Raw genomic sequence first — 5,936 nt, forward strand, 5'->3', positions numbered from 1 at the left:
GCCAGTACCCACAGAAAAGCTGGGTGTGGGGGGATGTGCTTGCAGCCCTAGCACCGGAAGTGCGGAGGCAGGACGATTCGCTAGCCAGCCAGCCTAGCCAAGCCAAAGACAGTTCACAGAGAGATATTGTCTCAAAAGGGAAGGCAGACATTGACAAGGGGAGAGATTTCACACTGATCTCAAGCCTTCACGCACACCCCTGGGGTGGTTTGTATATGCTCAGTCTAGGGAGTGGCACTATTAGGAGGTGTGACCTTCTTGGAGTAGGTGTGGCCTTGTTGGAATAGGTGTGTCACTCTGAATGTGGGCTTTAAGACCCTAGTCCTAGCTGCCTGGAAGTCAGTCTTCCACCAGCAGCTTTTAGATGAAGATGTAGAACTCTCAGCTCCTCCTGCACCATGCCTGCCTGGATGATAATGGACTGAACCTCTGAACCTGTAAGCCAGCCCCAATTAAATGTTGTCCTTATAAGAGTTGTCTTGAAGGTCATTTCAAAGAGGGCTTGATGGCTGTAAAACCAAAAGCTCTTAACTCTGTGACCAAAGATTGACTTGACGTTCTTCACAGAGCAGACCATGCACTTTTTGATAGTGTTCTGTTTTTTTTTCTGAGAAGATAACATAAAAAAAAAAAAAAAAAAAAAAAAAAGTTGCCTTGGTCATGGTGTCTGTTCACAGAAGGAAAACCCTGAATCTCTGAACCTGTAAACCAGCCCCAATTAAATGTCCTTGTAGGAGTTGCCTTGGTCATGGTGCCTGTTCACAGAAGTAAAACCCTAACTGAGAACCCACCTCCCCAATACCAGTGGTTCTCCACCTTCAGTTACAACCCCTGTGGGATCATAGATCAGATATTCTGCATATCATACATTTATATTACTATTAATAATAGCAGCAAAATTACGGGTATAAAGTAGTAGTGAAATAATTTTATGGTTGGGGTCATCACAACATAAGGAACTGCATTAAAGGGTAGCAGCATTAGGAAGGCTGAGAACCACTGGTCTACACACACATGAGCATGGGTACACACATGCATCACACACATACAACAAACACATGAGCCTCAGGTGGCAATGGCAGGATCCTAAAAGCAGGGAAATCATCCCCATATTGTCCCTCAGAGGAGTGTCACAGAAAGTGGGATCCAGTTGTAGAATGACCTAAAGTGTAGGTACAATGTGTATGTTTCTGGGCTCGTCCCTAGATACACTGGATTGTATAGTGGCAGGACCTCCAGCTAACTGGCAGTCTAGGTCATCCCCCATCACAGCCCATCTGTCTCCCCAGCCCCTTAGGGTTTTACTACATAGGTGAGTCTGTTCTCAGGCTCAGAATCCCTCTGCTTCAGCCTTCCAAATGCTAGGCTGACAAGTGCGACTCTGACGCAGACCGGCTGTGGAGATTTGCTCCTCTGGAAGCTGCAGGCTTCAGCGGAGTCCACTCCTGCCAGCGTTTGCCCTGTCTTCCCATTGGTTTTTGCTCTGATCGTCTAGGGTTCCACAAGCAGTGCCAGCAGGCATGAACAGCCAGCACAAATGCTCTCGGTCCTGTGCCATGAATCCTGCTGGGCCTTGGGGTTTCCTGGCAGGCATAGGAGTGGGGGAACTTTCTACAGAATAGTTTCTAATGAGGGGCTGTGTCCCCCTTCAAATACATTGTAGTTTATATACTTTACTATTTTTCTTGTAAATGGACATCTGTGAGTCATTTTATTTGTCTATTTTTAGAAAGAAAATGTTACTACATTGAACAATGTTCTCATTAAAAAAAATCCTCTTATAATAGCAACGATTGTTTAAAAACGTATATTGTTAACCGTTTTTACTCAGCAAGGGATGGTTGGAACCAACTCCAGTGAACACTTAATGGTGAGTTTTCAAGCCTGATTTTTGTGTGATTTGCAGTTGGGTAGATATTGCAGTAGTTGGCTCCTGAGATGAAAATGGAAGCCCAAAGTTCCTGTCTTCCAGGGCTCTGCCTGGGACATTCCAGAGTGGCTCCCTGGGACAGACTTTGGAGTTCTCTTGCAATGACCGAGGTACCATCTGATTCCTTAAATCCAACGTACTTTTGTTTCCAAAGGAAAATGTCCCATTCTTGTGGGGGCATAACTGGGCCTGGCTTGGTGACAGAGGCTGCCCTAAAGTGGTAGGTTTATTTACTTAAGGGTAGTTCCAGCCCTTTGGTGTGTGTCATGTGGGGTGATATTGACTTTGAATCCAAACCCTTCAGAAGCCTCAACAGAAAGGCTCCTGTCTCTGCTCAGGCAGGACTCTGCTGAAGGAACTTCCAAAGGCAGAACATTTGGTAATGAGGACTGGCATTTTTTCCACTGCTCAACTCACACACCACACACCAGACACTGCCTCAGCAGTCAAGGTTAATATCTCAAGTGGTGTCTTGAAGCTATTTCCATCTTTATCCAAGCACACCTATGGTCAAAGCAAGGAGTAGTCAAGTACTACACCATTTAACTGAGGGGGGGAAGTTCAGAGAGAAGGAGAGAAAGAAAGAAAGAAAGAAAGAAAGAAAGAAAGAAAGAAAGAGAGAGAGAGAGAGAGAAAGGAAGGAAGGAAGGAAGAAAGAAAGAGAGAATCAAGAAGTTGGGTGGGGAGGGAAAGTTTGAGATGGGAAGATTGGAAAGAAGGAGGAAAAGAGAAGAGAAGGAGAGGAGAGAGAGGGAAGGAAGACAAGAAGGGAAGGGGAAAGGAAAGGAGAAAGAAGGGATGGATGGAGGATGGATGGATGGATGGATGGATGGACAGATGCATAGATGGCTCAATAAATGGCTGAATAGATGGATGAATGGATAGGTGGATGAATGGATAGGTGGATGAATGGATATGTGGATGAGTGGATATGTGGTTGAATGGATAGGTGGATGAATGGATAGGTGGATGAGTGGATAGGTGGATGAGTGCATAGGTGGATGAGTGGATAGGTGAATGAATGGATATGTGGATGAGTGGATAGGTGGATGAGTGGATAGGTGGATGAGTGGATATGAATGAGTGGATATGTGGTTGAATGGATAGGTGGATGAGTGGATAGGTGGATGAGTGGATAGGTGGATGGGTGGATATGGATGGGTGGATAGGTGGATGAATGGATAGGTGGATGAATGGATAGGTGGATGAATGGATAGGTGGATGAGTGGATAGGTGGATGAGTGGATAGGTGGATGAGTGGATAGGTGGATGAATGGATATGTGGATGAGTGGATAGGTGGATGAGTGGATAGGTGGATGAGTGGATAGGTGGATGAGTGGATAGGTGGATGAGTGGATAGGTGGATGAGTGGATAGGTGGATGAGTGGATAGGTGGATGAGTGGATAGGTGGATGAGTGGATAGGTGGATGAGTGGATAGGTGGATGGATAGATGGATGGTTGAATGGATAGATGGATTGATGGGTAAATAAATGGATGGATGGATGGATAGATGGATGACAGAGGGGAGGAAGGGCAGAAGATGGAAGGATGGAAGGGAGTAGAGGAAGATGAATGGAAAGGCAGGAAGGGGGATATGTTTCTGCCCCTCTTCTCTGCCCTGCAGTGCCAGCTTTGTAGTACTCCCCAACCTCTTCCAAACACCCCAGATCTATGTCACTCTGAGACCCGATTCTTCTCATTCTGGATCCTACACTCTGTGAGTTCAGCACAGTTAGAACTTTGTCCTAAGAAGAAAACTCCCATGCCCAAGGAACCTCTGGATCTCCAGAGGGTTGGTTCTGAAAGGACAGAGGGCAGTGTGAAATCTCACCTGCCCTCCTCCCTCCCCCATCATATCATTCAGTGGGAGGTTCACTCCCTGGAGAGGGCCTCTGTCCTAACCACAGAACAGGCCCTTGTTAGTGTGGCATCCTGCGAGTCATGCGAGTGGCAGCGACCCCGTGCCAACCACAGGCTCTGGTTTATATCCAGTTAATGGGGGCTTCGTTTAGTTTCTTGGGATTAGAATGTTTCAATATTGCCTTATAAAAATATTCCATTCTGGTTCGTGGGCAGAGCTTCAGTGCAGAAAAGCTGTGAGGCAGGGCTGCCAGCCCCCGCATTCCTGTTATTGTCTGTAATTTCTAAAGACCAGTGAGTAGACATGGCACTCTGCAAATACACAAAGACAAGGCCCTGGCCTTCCATCAGAAAAACACACCCTAATGAAAATAACACAAGCAGAAGCGTGACAGACAGTGTGAGGGGGCAGGAAAGGAAGGGGGAGAGACGACATTTAGAGTATTTCTGTTTTTGTTTTTGTGTTGAGTTGGGAGTGATTGGAAGAGGGGGAGCCAACTACGTCCTAAGTTTGCTCCGTGTTTAATCTTTCCAGACTCTTGGTCTCAGGAGGTCACTGGATTCAAAAGCCAAGTTGCTCAAACTGACACCCTCCCCCTCCCCCCATACCCTGGGAAGAAATAGCTCTACGAGGCAGCCAGCTCTCTCTCTTTTTCCGAAGTCTTTGTGGCTGACCTCAGCTCCCCAGACAAGTGTAGGCTTAAATAAGATAATTATTTTCTAAAGCACCATGCCTCCCTCTAGGGAAGCTTCTAGAACAGAGAGCAGGGCACCTCTCCACGGAGAGGACCACACCTGACGTTCCACCCCCAGTTCCTTTTTCCTTATTCGCTGCCCTCGCTGCGTGGACCCAGCGACAGGCCTGGAACTTCCAGAGACCCGCCAGCTCCTTGGCACCGTGGCGAAGTTGGTTCATCAAGATGCATTTTTATGAAAACCTCAAGTTATAACCCACATGTGGTGGCAGATCATTATCCTAAGACTCTAAATTGAAGCAGCGGTTCACTTGGAGGCGGATCTATCATAATCTGGACATTTTTTTTTCTTTTACTGGTCTATTTTAACAAGTGTAGGGAGGAAATCAAACTCGGGAAGCATAGACTGTTTTACATTTTGAATTGGACTTGTATGAAAATGGAAACCACGCCAAGATAAAGGAATACTGGCAGAAGAGGAAGGAAAGATGGGGCAGGAGATGGGGGAAATAAAAAGCTTCTGTTACGGCCTTTACATTTCCTGGTTTAGCTCAGTGGAAAGGGGCAGGGAGAGCCATTCGATGGAGACAGGATCCCTAATGAGAAAGATATGACAGGGAGGAGAGGCTTACGTGGAAAGAGGGGATGAGATGGGCGTGTGGGGGCGGGGGAGGCAATGAACCCGGAAACGAAACACTAAATGGCTCCCAGTAGTCACGGCTGTGAAATAGCCAATTAGATTACAGGCCGTTTATTTTGTCTTGAGGCTTGTTTGTGTTTTCCAGACAAAATATTTTCCTTAATCCATCAAATGCATTATTATTTGTTGTGGTGGTATAGTAGTTTTTACAACGTATCTCTTGACAATGTCTAGCTGTAGATGACGTATTCTCGTTTCTCTTCATCCAGTCTTCTTTCTCTCCTATCCCATCAACACCCTACCCCACCATTCCTGGGTTTCCATCCTTTTTCAAATTATGTCTCCTTATTGTGTCCTGTGAGCCACCAAGCTTAATCAAGCTCATTTGCGTGGCCATGGGTTTGGAATTACCTAACGGAGGCTATCGGACTGAAGGTAGTGGCTGTCCCTCTCCCCTAATTCATCAGAAGCCAGTGGTCATCCAGGAGATGAGGGTCCTCTCTTGGACACATAGTTTTTGAAAGAGTTTTTGACTCCAAAGGCTACAACCTTAACTTCTGAGCCTGAGCCCACACGGTGGAGAGAGGTCAGAGTCATTAAACAAAGAGGTTTTGTGTATGTTCAGTCATGCTCGGGCCCAGGGACCTGCAGCATGCTCACACGGTCACACACTTTACACGCAGCTCACGGAACCGTATCCTCCAGCCGATGTACACGTTGATAGTTTCTGTGCCCAAGGCTTCAGTGACATGAGAAAATGGATCAATGACCCATCCGTCGCTAAGTATTAGCATCGGAGCTACGGTTC

The 5,936-nt window shown here is 46.6% G+C and overlaps 1 non-coding gene across 1 annotated transcript; it reads left to right on the forward strand.

Annotated features, from left to right (window-relative positions):
- The first annotated feature begins 483 nt into the window (after positions 1–483).
- On the forward strand, positions 484–623 carry LOC116897505. Its single transcript, XR_004387525.1, has one exon. It is a non-coding gene; the product is annotated as a small nucleolar RNA SNORA25 (small nucleolar RNA).
- Positions 624–5,936: the final 5,313 nt, after the last annotated feature.

The sequence above is a fragment of the Rattus rattus genome, chromosome 3 (assembly GCF_011064425.1).
Source record: "Rattus rattus isolate New Zealand chromosome 3, Rrattus_CSIRO_v1, whole genome shotgun sequence".
Lineage (NCBI taxonomy): Eukaryota > Metazoa > Chordata > Mammalia > Rodentia > Muridae > Rattus > Rattus rattus.